The 22,238-nt window shown below is 39.8% G+C and overlaps 1 long non-coding RNA gene across 1 annotated transcript; it reads left to right on the forward strand.

Annotated features, from left to right (window-relative positions):
* The first annotated feature begins 1,022 nt into the window (after nucleotides 1-1,022).
* LOC109190983 lies at nucleotides 1,023-8,928 on the forward strand. The gene is made up of 3 exons (XR_002055844.1): nucleotides 1,023-1,189; nucleotides 8,583-8,745; nucleotides 8,863-8,928. It is a non-coding gene; the product is annotated as an uncharacterized LOC109190983 (long non-coding RNA).
* Nucleotides 8,929-22,238: the final 13,310 nt, after the last annotated feature.

The raw sequence follows: 22,238 nt of genomic DNA on the forward strand, positions 1-22,238 counted from the left end.
GATCCGTCGACATAGCCCAGTAGATCCTGCCCCCGGAGGAATGGGACAAGCTGAGTACGCCAAAACAGGAAGTTCCGGCTGTTGAGCTTCATGGAGACGTGATGATGAGCTCCGGCGAGAGAGACGCCGGTCGCCGGCGACGGGGAGCCACCGGCTGTGACGGTTCTCTCTGATGAATGCGAAGACATGTTGGCCGTGACGGTGGTGGTTTGAGGTGGGGAGAGAGAAAGAGGATCTACCCTATCTGATACCAAATGAGAATTCAAATCTTTTGATTAGTTGTAACTGAACGCAAATACAATCAGATAAAAGGTAAGTTAACGTGAGACTCTCCTAACTAATAGAGAGCTCAGGTCAACACAAACTAAACCACACAAATAAAGAAATATAAAACTATATAATATAACATGTATTAACACCTACCACCTCTGCCTTCTTCTCTTTCTCTATTCTCCGAGTCCGATGTTGCTATTCTCTTCTACCATCGTCGTTCGCTGGTTGCCGCCGGTCTCGCCGTCGCCCATTGCCGCAAGCTCGCCGGTCGCCACCATTCTCCTCGGTCGCCGCAAGGTACATCCTTTAAATTTTTTTAGTGCCTCTCAACGAGGGGAAACAAGGACCACGTCAACGCTATTCGCGACTACAGATCCAAGATCGAGAATGAGCTCTCCAAAATCTGCGATGGCATCCTTAAGCTCCTCGAATCCAAGCTCATATCCTCCACCGGCGCTGGTGATTCCAAGGTCTCCAAAATGACTTTGATTAATAGCTTCATGAAGATTAATATCCTTCCTTGCCTTTCTAGTGTGCGAAAAAGGTGGAAAGAAAGGGAAGAACCACATATAATGAGGCTTGTTGAATCAATGGAATATGTAATGTTGTTAAACTTCAAAACCTGTTCTATGACTTGCTAAGTTTTTGGTAATTTCTCATTTTCTCATATAAATCTTTCATAAATGGCCTGATGTGAGTATTGGTACATGTTATTTATGTTATTTGTGCATGGATATGATAAAAACTGAAAAATATGATGTTTTGTTAGTGTGGCTTCACTAGCAATATTTTATGTGGTAAGTGTCGTTGATATTAGATCAATAGGCATGCTAATTGTTTGGCTTTTGAAGATTAATGCTGGAAGTGGTTGTAGTTGACACTCCATTAAGTTATAGAGGTAACTACCTACTTGATAGTTACAGAGGTAACTACCTACTTGATACACACACATTGTAACACCCTAGATTTTCAGGATATTTAAAACTTATAAAATAAAGGTGAAATCTCAACCAAATCGGGGTGACATGCACACATAACACATAGCAAGCACATGCAACCCACATTAACACATTGGGAAGGGGGAGAAAACGTATAACAAAACCTATGCGTGATCCTTCACATACTAAGAATGGTCCTAAGGGGTTCATACTCCTTTCACCTAGGTCAGCGGGATACCAATTCAACTAGCATGCAATATATAAGACTCATACAACCTACGAACGGTACCCGAAACATCAAACTAGACATAGGCACGATAGACGGAGTCCGTTGGGACACCACGGGGGTCGGGGAAACATCAAACGGGGAAGTCGGGGTCCCAAGTGTGGGAATTTCCAGCGGGTAGCCGGTGGGTGGGGGGCCACCCGCCGGTTGCCCGCCGGTAACACTGTTCCGGGCAGCGGGTCGCCGGCGGGCAGCTGCCCGCTCGCCGGCTGCCCGCTGCCGGAACTGCCCTCTTTTGACCGCGGGTAGGTGGCGGGTCCCCTACCCCCACCTACCCCCCACTGACTCATTAACACCAAAAACGCCCCGGGAACCTTCGTGGAACCCGAGACCATGCTTGGACACTTTTAAACGCAATTGACAACACACGTAGACGATTTAACGGATCAAAATCAAGAATCAAACGGCACATAACCTATCATGCTTTTCTAGACCCTATAAACCCCCAATCATGTAAAATCCCACCCAATATACCAAGAATAATACCATACGAATTCCACGATATAACCTAGGGTTCTAATTACTTTTATAACAACAAGAATACGGTTCGCCTTCTAATTTACAAGATTCGGTATAAATAACACATAAGCATCAAGAACGTCATACAATTATCAAGAACACCATATAATCATCAAGAACTCCACGTAATTGTTAAGAACACCATAGTTATCAAGAATCTCCCAATATCAAGATCACCCATGGAATTATCCCATCAATCATCAATAATAATATCATAAAACATCAATACACAATAATATGGGGAAATCCTACGGGGGAAATCATAACTATGAAAATAGGTTTTGTTGAGACATGGGTTACCTCTTAGCCTTAATTAATTCCTTGGTTATGAAGGGTCTCTCTTTAAGCTTTCTTGCTTTCTTGATTTCTTCTAGGGGGTTCTTGGAGCTCTTTGGGGTGGTGGGCGTTATTCCTGTGGTGGGGGGTTTCTAGGTGCCTCATAAGTCCCCTATTTATATAATTAGAAGTCCTAGTTAGGAACTAATATTATGGGCTTGCTAGTTCTATTTCTTTTGGGACTAAGGATTGGGTTTAGGGATAAGGGCCCGTGGACTATGGTGGGCCTTTCCTAATTAATTATTGTGATTTAATCCTCTCTTTTGGGTAATTGATTAAATGATTTAATTGATCTTAGGGGTCGTAACACGGGGTGTTACACTCTCCCCCCCTTACGGGGGGCTTCGTCCCCGAAGCCCGGTGTGTCAATCCACTCTTTCACCCCTAGGCATCCCGCATCTTGGCCTCCTGGTTAGGAATGTGGCCCCACGTTTTGCCTTAGCTGCGGTAGACTGGATTCCTGGTGGTGTTGTGATAGAAGGGTTTTAGGTTTACCTTGGTTTCCTGCTCTTGAGCTGGATGCCCCGCGAGTGCCCAAGGTGGTCTCGATCGCCGCCACCCTCTGATCGAGTGTGCGTGTCGTACGGATCAAGGATGAGAATCCTTCCTCCATGATTTGGTTTTGCCGGTTGAGCTGTGCGAGTATGCGTTCATTGATTGAGCCCTCGTTTTGTTCCCTTGGATTTCCTCCTGATCGTGGTTGCACTGTTGGATTGGGCTCGTCATCCTCCTCCTGATCCTCATTTCCCTCTAGAACTCCGCAATCTTGCATAGCCCGTTTGAGCTTTTTGTTGGAGATGTCTAGTTGGTCGACCAATTATGTTCGTTCATCCTCGGGTTTTTGGCAGATTTCTTCGAGGGTGAGGTAATGTCCTCCCTCGGTGTAGTAGATGTCATTGCGGCGTAGGTTTTGGGCGTTAAAGACCATGCCATTTGCGGTCTTTACCTCGGTGTGGCTTAGGTCCACCCCCTTTTTCTCCATGATCCAAGTTAGGATCATCCCGTAGGGTAGGCTAAGACGATTGTTTGTCTTGCAAAACTCCATGTGTTTCAGCATGAGTGCCGGCATGTTGAACTTGATTTGATGTTTCAGTAGATAGGCAAAGGTGCATTCTAAGCTCCCTACGTCCTTGCTCTTATTATTGGTGGGCAAGAGGCTATCGGTTACAATCATAACCAATATCTTTTGCTCCGCCGATAGCCACTTCTGGTTGGGTCGCGTGGCCGAGGTGAACCCGTCCTCTTTCCCGAGTAGGTACCCGAGGTAGTCCTTGTACCCCGTGTGTTGGGTATCGATCCACCCCTTTCGGTCGTAGTTTGACACACCCGTGGTGGTCAATTTCAAGAGTTTGGCCAAACGGCCCTCGGAAAGCACAATTTCCTTGCCACGGACCTTGGTGGTGACTTCTACCTTGTCACCCCGTTTGGTGGCCACAAGGTGTTGGTAGAATTCTTTCACCAATTCGGGGTACGTATCCCCCTTGATGGTGAGGTACGTATCCAAAAGCCCTTGGTGTTTAAGCATGTCAGGGGCTTTACCTCCGATCACGGTGTAATCGGTGTTGCTCCATTCCGGGGTGCGGGTTCCGAGGGGCTTTTTCGGCATTTTCTTTTCCTTTCAAGTGGCGTTTTCAGGCGAGTGCTCCGGTGGTGTGGCTTTTCCGGCGACTTTTCCGGTGGGGGCTCCGGTAGTGCGTTTTTTTTTTTTTTTTTTTTTTTTTTCGTGCGGCAAGGTGGGCGGCGGTGAGCTATGCTCCGGTGGTGGCCTGGCGAGGGGAGGAGGTGGCTCGGCGAGGGGTGGTGACGGGTGCTTGGGCGAAGAGCGGCGGCTGGGTGTTCGCCGGGTGAAGGTGGCGGGGTGCTGGTGCGGCGGCGTGGGACCGGCGGGGAAAGGTTGACCGGCGGCAGCGTTAGGCTTGGTGGGGACGTCGAGCGGTTGGGGGGTTCCTCCGGTGGGGTGCGGCGAGGGGTGTGAGGGAAAGTAGGGAAGGGAGTGGAGAAGAAGAAGGAGAAAGGGAAGAAGAAGAAGTGTTTTTGATTTGGGGATTTTGTGGGGTTTTAGGGATTGTAGGGGCTTTAACAAGGGAGTGTTCCCTTAAAGTTTCAAGAAACACTCATGGGCTAGTGGTTAGAGTTTTGTCCCTTAAGTGGAAGGTTAAGAGTTCAATTCTCATTGGCAACACTAGGCCCTATGATGATGGGGCCCTTGTCTTTTTCCTTCTTTTGTCTTCTAGTGGTGAGATTTGGCTAGTTTGCATAGTTTTAGTTCTACCCCCCCCCCCCCCCCCCCCCCCGTAAATAAGACCGAATTTTGAACTGATCTTTTATTTATAATATCTTCGAAATAATTAAGCTAAATAAGTAGTTCTACCACGAGGGTTATTACAAGAAATTGCCAACCTAACCTAGACAGAATTCGTCTTCTTGGCTTTCTCCCACGGGGCTTGCGGGGTCCTCGTCTTCTGGGCTTGGGTTTCCTTCCTCGAGATTGCTCTCGTTCCCGAGGTCGGCTTGAGTGCGGCTCATGACGAATATTTTTCGGGGAGCGTCGTAGTTTCCTTGATGAGCGGTGCCCCCATGTTGTCCCATGGTGGCAGTGCGTGGTCTTTGGGGTTGGGTGCAAAGGAAGGCCTTGTGTCCTTCCTCTCCGCAGTTGAAGCATCGCAAGGGTTTGCCCATGCAATCCTTGCCTCTATGGTTCTTGTTGCATTTCGGGCAAGGAAAGCTCCTGGCGCTAGCGTCGTTGTTCCACGGAGGTGGCCTTTGGTTGGTCATGTTACTTGGTCTTGTGTTGGCGTCGCTTCTTGTCCTTTTTACTGGTGGTGCCCCTCCTCCGGGGTTCCTCTTTCGCATTTGCTCCTGAACCCCGCGTTGGAGTAGTTGGATTCGGTAGAGATTAGCGGCACTGGAGTAAGCCTCGTTGAGAGTCCGAGGTCTGCTTACCACTAGTGCTTTTCGGGCTTCAAAGTTGAGGCCCAATACGAATCTCTCTATTTTGGTTACCTCGGTGGGGACTAGTTCGGGTGCGAAGCGTGCTAGTTCAAGGAATCGTTTGTGGTATTCCATAACGGTAGTTGTCCCTTGTTTTAGATGGAGAAACTCTTCGTACATGGAGGCTCTCACGTGTGTTGGATAGAATCTCTCTCGTAGTTGCGTTTTGAGTTGTTCCCAGTTGAACCCTGGTTCTTGTTGGTAAGTGGGACCCTCGTGGATCCACCAGAGATCGGCCTCGTGTCCGAAGTAGAACGAGGCTATCTCCACGCGGCGTTCTTCTGGGCATTCTACTAACCCGAGAATTTTGTCAAGGGTTCGGATCCATTCTTCCAGGATTACGGGATCCTCTTCTCCTGAGAACATGGGTGGTCGGTGGTTAGAGACTTGTCGGGCGAAGTCTGCGTTTGCGTTCGCCGGAGGTGGTGGGGGCCTGGCGTTGCGGAGAGCCACGTCGCTTAGTGCTTGGGCGACTTGTGTTAGTTGTTGTAGCGTTTGGGTTAGGGGGTCGTGCGTGGCGGGTTCCGGAGTCCTTGATTGTCTTCTGTTGGGTGCCATGTTGTCGTCTTCCTGGGTCAATGTTTATAAGAGCGTTAAATTGGGGCTTGGGGTCCTTCTTAGGGGAAAGTTTTTCTCCAGGTAAGGGAGGTTATGTGTAGGTTTCACAATCTCACCGCGTGTCCTAAGATTCCTGAATCTTATGTTCCTAGATACTTAGAGTTCGAGCCTATTGTCCTAAAGTCCAGTCTTAAGAGTCTTATCCTAGGGTCAAACTTAGGCTCTGATACCAACTGTAACACCCCAGATTTTCAGGATATTTAAAACTTATAAAATAAAGGTGAAATCTCGTTGAATCCCAAAACATAGTACAAGAGTATGGGGTGCTATGCCACACCTGAGCTAGAGAACTCAGGTGCACAGGCTAACTGTCTAATATCCTCAAATAGTATCAGTACTAAATCATGGCACGCAGGCCGAAAGGAAAAAACTATCTAAGCTACGTCCAAGCTTCTAACGCGCTCCAGTGAACTACTCGTCTGTGCCTGAAAGCCAAATATATCTGTTCAGCGAGAGATGCTGGTAACCCACTCCAACGCGTTGAAATACAATACATATAGAGATAGATATACGAAAACCATTTTAAAGCATGAAGATATATCCTACGAGACTCTAGCTTTTAAAACCGGGAATGACTCGACAGATAGGCTAGACACAAGCAACAGTTATAACAAGCGTATACAATCCACAACAGGCAGGACAAATAAAGCTGAGCACGATTAATAATCATAACCCAACATAAACAATCCCCAGCATAAATCCCATAGTCACATCCCCGAATATACTCATAAACACAACTCATCCGTATCTCATCACATAGCACACTTTGTTGGCGCCACAGGACCAATCGCATGCCCATACATGAGGGTCAGCGCATATAGCGCTGACACGGCCCCGCAGCACCCTGCCCCGTCTCACCTTACGGAGGAGTCGATCGCAACCGACTAATGAACCGCAGTTCTATATAACATTTATATACCTGACCGGTCTTTACCAGCCTGGTTAACAGTTGGGATGGTTCTCAACCCATTCAACTGCCCGTATAGTGGACCTTTGTCCTATATAATATTTATATACCTGACCGGTCTTTACCAGCCTGGTTAATAGCCGGTATGGTTCTCAGCCCATCCGACTGCCCGTATAGTGGAACTTAGTCCTATATAATATTTATATACCTGACCGGTCTCTACCAGCCTGGTTAATAGCCGGTATGGTTCTCAGCCCACCCGACTGCCCGTATAGCCCGATTGATCTCAACCAAATCGGGGTGAAATGCACACATAACACATAGCAAGCACATGCAACCCACATTAACACATTGGGAAGGGGGAGAAAACGTATAACAAAACCTATGCGTGATCCTTCACATACTAAGAATGGTCCTAAGGGGTTCATACTCCTTTCACCTAGGTCAGCAGGATACCAATTCAACTAGCATGCAATATATAAGACTCATACAACCTACGAACGGTACCCGAAACATCAAACTAGACATAGGCACGATAGACGGAGTCCGTTGGGACACCACGGGGGTCGGGGAAACATCAAACGGGGAAGTCGGGGTCCCAAGTGTGGGAATTTCCAGCGGGTAGCCGGTGGGTGGGGGGCCACCCGCCGGCTGCCCGCCGGTAACACTGTTCTGGGCAGCGGGTCGCCGGCGGGCAGCTGCCCGCCCGCTGCCGGAACTGCCCTCTTTTGACCGCGGGTAGGTGGCGGGTCCCCTACCCCCACCTACCCCCCACTGACTCATTAACACCAAAAACGCCCCGGGAACCTTCGTGGAACCCGAGACCATGCTTGGACACTTTTAAACGCAATTGGCAACACACGTAGACGATTTAACGGATCAAAATCAAGAATCAAACGACACATAACCTATCATGCTTTTCTAGACCCTATAAACCCCCAATCATGTGAAATCCCACCCAATATACCAAGAATAATACCATACGAATTCCACGATATAACCTAGGGTTCTAATTACTTTTATAACAACAAGAATACGGTTCGCCTTCTAATTTACAAGATTCGGTATAAATAACACATAAGCATCAAGAACGTCATACAATTATCAAGAACACCATATAATCATCAAGAACTCCACGTAATCGTTAAGAACACCATAGTTATCAAGAATCTCCCAATATCAAGATCACCCATGGAATTATCCCATCAATCATCAATAATAATATCATAAAACATCAATACACAATAATATGGGGAAATCCTACGGGGGAAATCATAACTATGAAAATAGGTTTTGTTGAGACATGGGTTACCTCTTAGCCTTAATTAATTCCTTGGTTATGAAGGGTCTCTCTTTAAGCTTTCTTGCTTTCTTGATTTCTTCTAGGGGGGTTCTTGGAGCTCTTTGGGGTGGTGGGCGTTATTCCTGTGGTGGGGGGTTTCTAGGTGCCTCATAAGTCCCCTATTTATATAATTAGAAGTCCTAGTTAGGAACTAATATTATGGGCTTGCTAGTTCTATTTCTTTTGGGACTAAGGATTGGGTTTAGGGATAAGGGCCCGTGGACTATGGTGGGCCTTTCCTAATTAATTATTGTGATTTAATCCTCTCTTTTGGGTAATTGATTAAATGATTTAATTGATCTTAGGGGTCGTAACACGGGGTGTTACACACATAAGTATTTATTTTGTTGTTCTGCTCTTTTTTATATATAGCACATGCATAAGTATTTTATTACTGCCTGTGTTTATCGCTGCTTGTCAAATGCTTTGTTGTGGGGGAGAGATTGTTTCGATTGATATGCAGTTCATGAAGCACTGCACTCTCATGATATGATTCTCAGTTTGCTGATTTCTTCACCAAATCTGTCGTCACAAGGTTGTATTGATTCCTGTTTTATTTTTTCATTTCAATCACTACTTATTATATTGTTATTTTGCTCATATTAGTATTATATTCTATTGCTCATATTTTTCTTTCCTTAATGCTCAGCAGGTTGTGTGAACCAATGGTTCTGTTTTTATGTTGTTTGTGATATACTTTTCTTGATCATGTTTATAGGTGCTCATTGATGAATCTACACAAGCAACTGAACCCGAATGCCTTATTCCCTTGGTTATAGGTGCTGTATTATATTTACTTAGTAAGAATTTAGAAATGTATTCTTGGATTCAAAGCAACAAGGTTGTGAGTGTTGGGAGATGGACTGAAAGTATGATTGGCCCAAGTTCTGTGTGTTTCTAATACAAACATACATTCTTAATACATCCTTGTCCATTCTTGAAGTAAAGACTTTGACGAATTGATTTGTTAAAAGATTGGTGAAACTAATATTTCAGTGGTTTGCACTAGAGTAGACATTGACAAGTAAAGGTCGGATGGTGTTCACATCAATGTGAACGAGGAACCAGAAATCTGATTGCTTGTTGAGTGAGGTGGACAAATCACAAATATTGTTAATGTCTTTATAGTTCAGTGTTTTATTATGAACTTGTTGGTTAGCTTTTGCATATACTGAATGTTCTGAGCCTTATAAGCTCTGTGAGTTTTACCCAATGGTTTCTGTTCTATTAGCCATTTTTGTTTTTCCATTCCTTCCAATCTGGCCTTTTGTTGAGGCTCAGGACCAGCTCGAGTAAATATTTGAACATAACTTATTGTAAGATTACTCCATATATTGGGAGAACTTCCCTTTATCCAAGCATTTTAGTTCATATATCATTAGCAGGTAAAGGTATTTAGAAATTTGAATGATTGGTATGGTACCTGGTTCGGGGAAGTTGAATAACGCTATTACCTTACAACTTATGGCACCATTTCGCCTTTTCATGTCTAAAACTGCATGAGAATCATTGACAGATGAATTCACTCCTAAGCTCCTAGCACTTGAGGATGCAGACAGTTATCCTCGATCTTGAGTGTGCACTATCCTATATTTTTACCCTCATTTTCTGATGAGCAATTTGATGTTGGCATTTGTGTAATGTGTGCTTACTAGCTTTAGAGCTAACACTTGGCTCATTTATAATGCAGGATGTAGCTACCTTAGGTGTTGTAAATGTAAGGCACTGTGGTTATATTGCAAGTGTGAAAGCTCATGGTGAAGAAATTGACAACAAATGTCCTAAACTGCAAAGTCTTGATCTTCCTGATCAGCCTGATGGGGGTGCCAATGCCCCAAATATAAACAGGTGTTACTGACTTTCTTATTAGAAGTTTCATACAATTCTTTCATTTCTGTTGTCCCTTTTTCACCCAAAAAAAAGAAAAAACTTTTCTTTGTCTTCTGCAGCAATAGGAAATGATACTGACTCAGAAATAACCTCTATATCTAGTTGACATCCTTTCGTTGATGTATATTCTATATTGTTCACCTTCTAAACCATTACTGGTACTTATACATTTTTTTCTTTATTTTTTGTAGTTTAAGGATGCTTCTTCACTTCAAGACAGCTTCAGAATATAACAAAATAGCATTGCAATCAAAAAGTTCAGGTTGTGAAGACACTACTTCCCAGGCTTTTGTTAAGAGAGTACTAGAAGAGAGTATTACCAAGCTTCAAGAAGAAGAAATAAAAGTCGATGCTTTCTGTTGGTCACGATAGGGTGGTGAAAGTCTAGAGGGGGGGGGGGGGTGAATAGACTTTCAAGCTTTTTCAAAATAAATAAATCTTTGGTAACTTCAACTCTAAGTAACAAGTAAATAGAGTAAGTTTAAAACTGCACAGCGGAATAATAGTATGTAAAGAGTTATGCCCGACCAATAATTTAAATGCGCATGTAAGATGGGTACAGATGATATGTAAAGTGACAGGAATATCTTGAATATATAAAGGAGATGGTGCACTCAATATATAATAATAATATTCAAGATTGTAAATAAATATCGCGTCACGTCGATCGTGTAACGAACGTTACATGCAACACGTCAAACTTTCTTAGAATAATCCAATATTTAAGCTCGAAAAGTTTGAGTCACATGCATACGTGAAAACACACTAAACCCGAACGGTTGTGATTAACTGTGAATAGTAAACGGATTAGTCGGATAAAATAGATAAATAGAGCAAATTATGTAAGTGCGGTATGTAAATGAGAGAGGCAATTTATAGTGGTTCGGAAGTGGCGTAATCTTCCTAGTCCACTTTACTCCAATCACTTCTAGGAGTAATTTACTATTTTCCACACACAGTTACAATAGTGAATAAGCGCTACACAAGCACTTCTTCCGGATGTCTTGCACACAGCTACACCTAACTCCGAGTGTTTCGCACACAGCTACACTCAACTCCGAGTATTTCGCACACAGCTATACTCAACTCCAACTAAGTGTCTTGCACATAGCTACACTTAGCAACTACGAGTGTTTTGCACACAGCTACAGTCACTAGAGTATTTTGCACACAGCTATACTCTTTCTACAATTACAAATACAAAGGTAATTGTATCTCTCTCCAACTAGATTTGAGACTATTCAGACTAAGTCTCTAAGAATATTTGAGCACTTGCACTTTTGAATTTTGCACTTTGTTTATCCGTGTGTATTGCACCTCTGCCTTGTATCTTCAAGTCTTCATGGCTTTTTATAGGCAATCAAATATATCCGTTGGAGTGGGATAATTTGATATTTGAAATTTGAATCTTCATAGCTTGATATTGTTGACAATAGTAGATCTTCAATTTTGATTTGATTGTCAACTTGCCTGACAAAATAATATTTTATCTCAACTTGATTGTCAAGTTGTTTCTTAAAATATTCAATTTGAATATCCAACGAATCTTTGAAATAAATTCATCTGATAGAATTTATTTCTAGGATAAGTTTTTATATTCATGTCTTCATAAATATTTTTCCGTTCTGATCAAATATCTTCAGGCAATTTTGGACTCTTGTGGCATGTGGGCTGATCCAAAATAAATTCCTTCGAATTTATTCATTTTCTGAACATCTTGCTTCTTTGCCACATTGTGCTCCTTTGACTTGGCTTGTTTGACTTGAACATTGTGCTCTTTCTGATTTGGTCACATTGTGCTCCTTTGAACACATCGTGCTTGTTCACATTGTGCTCTTTTAGAACATTGTGCTCCTTTTCAGAACATTGTGCTCCTTTTCAGAACATTGTGCTCCTTTTCAGAACATTGTGCTCCTTTTCAGACATTGTGCTCCTTGGGCACATCTCGCTTGTACACATTGTGCTCCTTAAGGACATTGTGCTCTTTTGGAACATTGTGCTTGTCCGCATCGTGCTCCTTTAGGAACATTGTGCTTGTCCGAAAACTTGACTTGTAAAAATTAAATCCTTGAGGGGGAGGGAATTGATCTTGGGTGTAATCGTTTTAAGTAAAGACTTTTACCATTTCGCCGTTAGGTTCATCCGGTTAATCCTTGCAACGCCATTCCTTTATGCTTCGTTCTCGGATGAATACTCGTAGGACCAAAATTAATTTCTCAAATTAATTTTGTTCTTCCTATGGTAGATTCTTTTTGACTCGATATTCTGATTTATGATGCTTGTACTAAAAGACCTAAAAACCAAGGGGATCTAAAGTACATTTGGCTCATCAAAACTTACAAAAATATTCCTATCAATTTTCCCCCTTTTTGATGACGCCAAAACCTATACTCAGTCATTTGGCTTGTCTTTTAAAAACAATTATTTTTCAAAAGATTTTATTAATTTTGACATAGCCAAGACGAGTTTAACATTTGATTTTGACTTTAGGAAAGTTATTTTTAGCAACTAAATTTCTATTCGCATTTTTGGAGTTTAATGATAATGAATTTTGTACTTTTTCCAATTTATGCGATTTGATACAATCTAAGCTAAAATGTTACCTTTCAAGATAAATAAAATAACAATAGATAACAGGGAAAGCTTAATAGCATCATAAACAGATAATTCGAACCATTTCAAATTGTTCCATGATCATGAGTTCAAGTTCGTGGACCATACACCAAAAACATGTGACAATCATACAAATCACATGATGATTCTGTTTCTCCTTTCTTCAAGCACATGATTTATATGATTTTGAACTTCAATGAAATTGTCACTAATGGCATAATTGTTGCATACCTGCCCAATCACATAATATTTGAATGCTTCAATGATGTTGTCCCCGGGCAGTATTCCTTCTTCATACCAAATGATGCACTCTTCTAGACTTCTTCCACTTTGTAGCTCGGCATCATTGACTTTGATATAGTCCTTTAGAACCATGATCATCAAAGCTCTTGCATAGCTTTTGATCCTCCTGAAGTTCTCATTCGAAACCCACAAATTTTGGTCACTTGGACCACTTTTCTTCATTCCCTTTGGTAGGTCATTCAAGCTTGCCAATCTTGGCATTTCAACTCTACCATCTCTTGGTGTGGATTCCAAATATAGAGCTGCTTTGTTGTACCAATTGATTTGCTCAACATTTCCACATGCACAAACAATATCACGAAATGAACGGTTAGTGGTATTTGCACTGCTTGATCCTCCTGGACTGCCAGCCTCACCACCACCGAACCAATATTCCAATGCTCCTCTTCTAGCAACATTTCTGCCAGCAGATCTGCCTCCTCCTCCTCTACTACTGCTTGTACCAACATTTCTGGTAGCCATGGCAGTCATCATCATTTCAAGCATGCCTTCCAAATGACTGAATCTCTCTTCCCCCTTTTTGGCGTAATCAATGAGTGTATAAACTGACTCACGAAGAGATGAAACAGATTCGGATATGTTTTCATATGAACCTCGAAGGCAGCCCACTTTGGTATTGATGGAGATGAGATCTGTGTGGACATCACTAATTTGCTTCTCATGTTGATGAACCACATTGAGAATCCCTTGACTTTGATTCACGACAATTGCTTCATTTGCTTTTCCAGAATTTTTGAGGATTTGAGACAGTTGGATGTACTCATTGAGTTGCCCTTTGACACTTGCATTCAATCCACCAACTTGTCTCTCAAGTGCTTGATGTGTGGTTGCCCTTTGACACTTGCATTCAATCCACCAACTTGTCTCTCAAGTGCTTGATGTGTGTCGATCAAATGTTGTTGATTCCTCCAGTTTTCATCAAAAGATGTTTCGAATTTTCCTCCTTGAGTATTGAAAACATGATCCACATGAGTGTAGATTCCTTGAAACATACTTTCCATTCGGTCAACTAGGCTTAGTACAACTTTCTCCAGATTTTTCAATTTTTCATTTGAGATTGTGCCATCAATGTCTTGCTCTTCTTGGGTTGTGGGAATACATCTTGCTCCTTCTTGAGCAGAATTGACTTCAAGCATGTGAGATTGTGCTTGATTTTCTAGTAAATTCCCTTCTCTTTCCAGCGTGTGTAGCACGTGTGTGTCACCTTGCATACTTTCTGCATGAATGGATTGAATTTCCTCCGTATGGTGGCTAACTTGCATGGCATTATGCTCTTGACTAATTTTAGTGAGATTCAACACACTCACATCATACAAGCCACTGTTCATCAAATGTGCACTACGTGTGACATTTTCTTCTTCTTCTTCATTTCTTGTAACAAATTCATCAATATCAACTAAGAAATCATCTTCAGTTGGCATATTTCCTTGGACTGTCCCATCATGAGAAGTCTCGGCCAACTTAGCTTTTAATTTGTTCACAAAAGTTCCATTCACAGTAGACATCAATGTTGCATGGCCAACATCAAAATTTCCAATCCAATTCAAAGAAAATAATTCTTCTTCTTGCATACTCGGTCCTCTTGTCATTAATTCTTGATAGGAACCAAGTCTCCAATTTCTCCAATTGAGAACTCTTCGGTATTCATTCACCAATATCAAATCAAGTCCATCAACTTGATAAATTTCCTCATTCAACACTGTCTCTATTTCGGCAATTCGGGAAAAAGGGTTCAAGACATTTTGGTTGGTGTTGGGATTAAGGTTTGATGTAGGATTGTGACTCATGGTGGGATTTTGGCTTGTGGTAGGATTTTGGCTTGAGTTAGGATTTTGGCTTGAGTTTGGTTCGTGACTAGAGGTTAGGTTTTCATGGGGTTGGATTGAGGGTTGAGAAGCTAAACCAAGAATTTCTGCTACTGGTCTTTTCCTAGCAGGAATTCCTCTCAGTTTCCTCTTCTTTTTGGAATTCAACTTGGTTGAAACTTCATGATCTTTAAATAAAATCCGGTTGTTTCCAAATGGCTTTCTAGACCTCATTGGCAATCCTTTTCTCTTTATAATTTCTCCAATAAGTAACCCGAACCCTAGAATGTGGTTGAACTTGCCATTCCTAATCTTTGCACCTTTCACAAAATGTGCAATCCGGCTCAAAATAAACTTAATCCAGTCACCTTTAACATCATTCATCACGGCATGCAAATATCCAATTCTCACAAGTGATATATCCTCCATACTATTCAATTTGCATAAAACACATTTGTACATGATTTTGACTAGCATTTCATACTCTAGCTTCAAATCAGATTTTTGACCGGAAAGATTTGGTTCGAGAGAAGCATTCTCATTTCGAATTTCTGTCCAAACTTCCGTGTGATCATATGTGTGTATATCTAAGTCCAACAGTGGTTGTTCTGGACTAGATATAGGAAGTCCAAAAGTTGTGTGCAACTCTTGTTCATCAATGGTGATGAGAGTTCCATTCACGGTTAATAAGTTAGCATCCCTGTCTGAAAATTGAGAAAACTAAATAAGTAAGCCCTCACAGGAATATCACTCATCACTCAAGTGTTTGATGGGTATTAATTTCACTCAAGTTCATTCCTATAAAATTGCTCTACCATAGGCTTGCATATCTTCTCAATCACCACTACAAGAGTCATGCATGACAGAAATCATAAGGACTTTTCACAGGTTGTAATGGGGCTAAGGTCAAGGTAGGGAATATTTAGGAAAGTAGCTTAAGAAAAAGCTTCAAACTAGAGGAGCAAATAAATAGAAGTAATCTTACACCCTCAATTTCCATTCAAAAACACAATCTATTGAGGTTTCAACATGACTATCATTCTTAAAAATATAGAATTCTTCCTCACTATTACAAGAACTTCCCCTTGCTTCATTTATTTAGGAGTAGCTTCAACTCAAAACTAATTGCTGATTCTTTCTCATTTTTCTCATAAATTTTCAGCAATATTTTTCTTTTTCAAACATATATTCTCCATTTTTTTTTTCCATTTCATTCTTTCAAATTTCCATACTTTTTTTTTTTTATGATAAACTGCCTTCATTTTTTCTTTTCCATAAAAGGACAAAACCAAATTGACAACGAAGATGCAACACCCGCCTCACTCTCAAGAAGTAAGTGATCTCCCCCACACTTATTCTTCACAATCTCACGCTGATTACAAGAATAATTCAAAATTTGCTCCACTAGTTATTCAGCTGGGTGAAGGCATTATTTTTAGATATAAAAGGCTTGTAATGTGGTTCAAAATAAGAAAAGAATGGCCATAAAGCTCAAAGTGGTTAACAAGGGGAAATAAATCATAGGACAAACCGGTTATTTGGCTAGTGAGGCTCAAGATCAAATAATGGCCTTAATCACACTTGAATCATGCATGGTCTAATTAGCTTTAAAAGAGATTCAAGGCAAGTTCTAGAGAAACAAAATTATGGAAGATATCGCACAATAGAAAGAAAATATGACCGAAGTGTCAGTCAATGGCTCAAAACACTCATAGGTTTATTGCTTACTTAATATAGCCACTAAATATCAAACAAGAAATGCTAACAAACTAATCACAATTTGCCAAACTATTTATTCAACCACATTATGAATTTCAGGAAAGGAAAATATAAATTTTTTTTTTTCAAAATAATACTTATTTTGCATAAAATACTAGTAAAATATTTGTGAAAATTTTTGAAAATTTTGTTATAAGCAAACAAATAATAAAACTAAATTCCCTCCCCCACACTTATTATCAACATTGTCCCCAATGTTGAATAAAAAAGCACAGAAAAAGGGTTATTGAATGAGAATATGGAATAAAAGAAAAAAAATGGAACAAACATACCTTAGGTTGCCTCCCAAACAGCGCCTTTGTTTATCGTCGTTGGCTCGACTTATGATATTTCTTTAAATTTCCATCGTCTTTTTGAGTACCTTCGATGATTATGAGTATTCAAAGAAACAGTCCCTTCATGCAGATTAGTACTCAAAGATGATTTATTATTTCTTTCTTTTTCATTCGAAGCAATTTCATCAAAAGTAACAAACTTCAAAGAATCAACAACAATTGCAAAATTATCATCACTAGGAGATTTCATGGTATCATAAATATTAAAAGTCACAAGTTTACCATTAGACTCCATAGTAAGCATACCACTATGAATATCAATTTTTGTTTTTGCAGTTTTTAAGAATGGCCTTCCTAACAAAATATGATTAATTTTATTATTATTTTCCATATCAAGCACATAAAAATCAGCAGGAAAAACCAAATTATTAACTTCAACAAGCAAATCCTCAACCACACCCCTAGGATATGTAGTAGATCCATCAGCCAATTGAATTACTATAGTAGATTTACTCAGGGGTCCAAGATTTAACGATTTATAAACAGAATATGGCATCACATTAATAGAAGCTCCTAAATCTAACATAGCATTTTCAAGTTTCACACCACTTATCATGCACGGAATAGTAAACATACCTGGATCTTTGCACTTTTCAGGAAGATTGCGTTGACTAGCCATAGAGACAGTCTCGTGCACTTTCACTTCATCAACTCCTTTATTTTGTTTCTTTTTCAATGTGCATACCTCTTTTAGAAAATTTGCATAGCGAGGTACCTTTTTCATAGAATCTAAAAATGGTTTATTAGTCTCACATTCACGAAATGTCTCATATAAATCATTATTTGAGTTTCCTCTTATTGGTTCCAAAAGAGCTTGAGGAAAAGGGGGTACTGGTTCATAATCAGAAAAAGAAGAAAGGTTACCTTGGGACTTCTCTTTATTGGCAATGCTACCTGCACTTATTTCCTTGTCTAAATCAACATTCTTTTCCAGCGACATACTTCCCACAGTAATTGCACTTACATTCTCTTTAGGATTAACGATCGTTTGAGAGGGTAATTTGCCAGAGCTCTGTGCTTCCAACCGACTTACCGTAGTTGCTAGTTGGCCCACTTGCCTTTCTAAGTTTTGAATACTAACCTTTGTTTCTTGAATACTAGCTCTTGTCTCTTGTTGGAATAGTTGTGTTTCTTGTTGAAACTGCAAAGTGTTAGTAGCAAGAGATTTAACAATATCTTCTAGATTCATACCTGAGCTAGAGCTTTGGGCTGGTTGTTGGCTGGAAGGAAATTGTTGTCTATACTGTTGAAAGTTGGAACGATTCTGAACAAACTGGTTCCCTTGTGAGTTCCCATAGCTAAGGTTCGGGTGATCCCTCCATCCAGGATTATATTTATTAGAAAATGGATCATACTTACCTTGAGGTTGTCCAGGAAAACCTCCAGCCATGTTGACTTGTTCAACTTCTTGAAGAGTTGGGCAGGCATCAGTTTGGTGCCCAACTACCGAGCAAATTCCACATGCTTTTACAGTTTGCATATTGCCTACTGCTAATTGACGAACAATAGTAGTTAAACCAGTAATTTGTTGTTCAAGAGCAGAAATATTTACCTCATTCACTTGCTTAGACGGTTGGACAAGTCTATTGCCAAACTGTTGAGAATTTGCAGCCATGTTTGCAATTAGAGTTCTCGCAGCGTCCGGTGTCTTGTCAACTAAAGTACCGCCGCTTGCGGCATCAATCATGCTTCTATCCATAGGAAAAAGTCCTTCATAAAAATACTGAATGAGTAATTGATCACTGATTTGATGGTGTGGGCAGCTTGTACATAACTTTTTGAAACGCTCCCAATATTCATACAATGACTCTCCATTGTTTTGCCTTATACCACAGATTTCCTTTCTAATGTTGGCCGCCCTTGAAGCTGGGAAATATTTTTCAAGGAACATTGTCTTCAAGTTATTCCATGTGGTGATGCTTCCGGAAGGTAAATAATATAGCCAATCCTTCGCTGAATCTTTCAAAGAAAATGGGAAGGCTCTCAACTTGATTTGTTCTTCAGTAACCCCTGTGGGTTTCATACTTGAACACACCACATGGAATTCCTTCAAGTGCTTGTGAGGGTCTTCACCTGCAAGTCCATGAAAAGAAGGCAAAAGATGAATTAATCCAGATTTCAGTTCGAATTGTACATTAGCATCCAGAGCAGGGAAAGTGATGCATAAAGGTTGCTGATCCAAATTTGGAGCTCCAAGCTCTTTTAAAGTCTGATTTTGAGCCATGGGTTCCTCTTCTAAATCAGAGTTAGCAGAATCGGTAGCCAGATCACTAAACTCTAATTTCCTCAAAGCTTGTTTCTTCCACCTGCGTACAGTTCTTTCAATTTCTGGATTGTATGGCAAGACTTCTTTGTTAGCAGATCGAGTTATAGGCATAAACCGTTTAAAGATAGTGCAGCAATTATGTAAAAGTAACGAAAGAAAAGATTTTTTTTTTTTAATTTTTTTTTTTGGGACAAATGAAAAACAAATAAACAAATAACAAAATAAATAAATAAACACAAAATAAGCTAGAAAATCTCCCCGGCAACGGCGCCAAAATTTGGTGAGCTGTCGTAGGCTCCCAAATTAAAACCTTACAAACATAGTAGCGGGAGTAAGGATCGATCCCACGAGGAGTAACTAGTTTAACTTTTGTGCTCAAGGAAATAATGGGGGGTTTGGAATATATCGAGAATAAAGATAAATTAAAAGAGAATTTAAACAAACAAGTAATTTAACTGAACGAATAAAGCAATGAAAATAATATATCGAAAACACTTATAATAAGAAACCTTGGTTAGTAAAGATCCACCACCTTCATGGTAAATTATTTTATACAAAATTTGGTGAGCTGTCGTAGGCTCCCAAATTAAAACCTTACAAACGTAGTAGCGGGAGTAAGGATCGATCCCACGAGGAGTAACTAGTTTAACTTTTGTGCTCAAGGAAATAATGGGGGGTTTGGAATATATCGAGAATAAAGATAAATTAAAAGAGAATTTAAACAAACAATTAATTTAACTGAACGAATAAAGCAATGAAAATAATATATCGAAAACACTTATAATAAGAAATCTTGGTTAGTAAAGATCCACCACCGGAATTCAACACTGATCATTGATTAATAAAGTAATTAATATGCAATTGAATATTTGTCGTAAAATTATTTCATTTCTGTTTTCCCTTAGTTGTAGGTAAATAAAGCACAAGCGGTTTAATTACCCCTAACTACTAAATAATCTAAGACAAGCGCTATAGATTTAATTTAATAGCAGCAATAGGAACTAGGAAAACCGACAAACTAAATAACACAAGCACAAGCGGTTGCATTTAATTTAGGAAAATATTCTACCCGAGGCCAATTATCACTAAGCCGTCAATAATTAACCTCAGTTGCTACTGAATATTAGAATAATTTGTAGCACAACATTATCTAATATAGCAAATAATTATATCAAATAAATAACTAGTAGGCCTCCCTAGCAATTAAATGATACAACTATTCAAATAACTTAGAAGAATATTTAATACCCAAATGCATAAAAATTATATAATAAAAATAAATAAATAATCTTACAGCATAATCAATTCCGGGGCTTCAATTCACTAAACCAAGCTAAAGAAATTAGCAATGAATGGACATTGATAACAACTTTATAGAATAATCGAGAGGGGGAGAATGAACATTTTACAATAGGAAACTTCTACTATTTATAGCATTCTAAAAATAAGCCAAATGAATTTCAACCATCCAATTTCCTACATTTGTGCCGTATTCCGTATCCTCCGAGCCGCCATGTTCAATGTCCGTGAGCTGCGAAAGAAACAGTCAACATAAGAAAATATGTTTGCATGCTACGAAGAATGGACCAAACAAATATAAATAATACTTAATATATATATATATATATATATATATATATATATATAATTACTAGTACGTACTATTTGTGTTCTATATATATTATATATTATATTTTGTATGTAGTAGTACGTAGTATATATAATTAGTATGTGTTTTATATATATTATATATTATATATTATATATATTTAGTACTATATCTAGCTCATTAGTTGTTAAACTCTAAAAAGAACTAATTATTAAATAATATTAAATAATGAATGTAAAATTATTATAAAAATGTACTTAAAATATGAGTGTAAAATATGCCTATCAACGGTGGACTCAATGGTCCATCCAACAACCTTGGCATTCACATAGAAATCTGCTACATCCTCATCATAAAATCCTGAGTATGGATAAGAACATAACCTCATGAGATTGCTTTGTTGAAGTGCATGGATGATCCTTTGTGCAAGTTGGGAGTTCTTGGCCTCTTTGAGAAATCCGTGTGGGTCAAAGCTTCCTCCGACCTTGATTCCAACTGCTAGCTTGGCAAGATTGAGTTGTTCTTCATTCGGATGGGAGCTCGAATCTCCAATGGCGGCCATAATGTGTTTGGTATTTTTGGATTTGAGATTGAGAGAGATGAAGCTTGAAAGGTTTCGGCTATGGAAGGTGTAAAGGCTTTGGAGAGTTTTGAGTGGAATGGTGGCTTTTCGACCGGTTGGATGAAAAAGGAGGTGCCTTTACAAAAATATTCTCACAATTGAATTTTGACTTTTAATAAGTGAGGGGTATTTTTGATATTCCAATGATTTCCAACCTTTGACCTAACTGATAGTTAGTTTAGGTTATATATTCTCCATCCAATTTGTCTGCTGATGTGGCGCCAAAAATTTAGATGCTCGGACTGATTTTACCTGAAATAAAATTCATAGAGCACTAAATCTGTTCTGAAAATAATATGTGCATGTATATATACACGTTAAATGTAATTTGGAGAAAGAAAAAGAAATTGATTCTTTTTAGACTATTTATTATGTGCAACTACCATAAAAAGGTGATCTCATTTAAGATAACTCATCATCATACCATCTCGTCATCTCTTAAATGGTAAGATTTTGTAAATCTAAATAATTTTCATATAGGTAAATAGATACACGGTTAGACATGCATGCAATGTGCTTTATCAATATTTATTGTAGACTTAAATGTTAAGATGTGACATTTTTGCATGAGAAACACATAGGCACGAATTTAATTAAATCAGATGAAGTAACGAATTTTTCGGATGAAAAATTTGAGCTTTTAATTTAAAAAGAGTTTAGAAACTTAGCTCAATTCAATCATGCCCATCTCGTGTCTTAATTTCGAAAATCTTGATTCACACAGAGGCTTTGTGAGAATGTCAGCTATTTGATTTTCAGTCGGGATGTATTCAATTGATAATTCCTTCTTTTCGACATGATCCCGG

Source organism: Ipomoea nil, unplaced genomic scaffold (assembly GCF_001879475.1).
Source record: "Ipomoea nil cultivar Tokyo-kokei standard unplaced genomic scaffold, Asagao_1.1 scaffold1596, whole genome shotgun sequence".
NCBI classification, from domain to species: Eukaryota; Viridiplantae; Streptophyta; class Magnoliopsida; order Solanales; family Convolvulaceae; genus Ipomoea; species Ipomoea nil.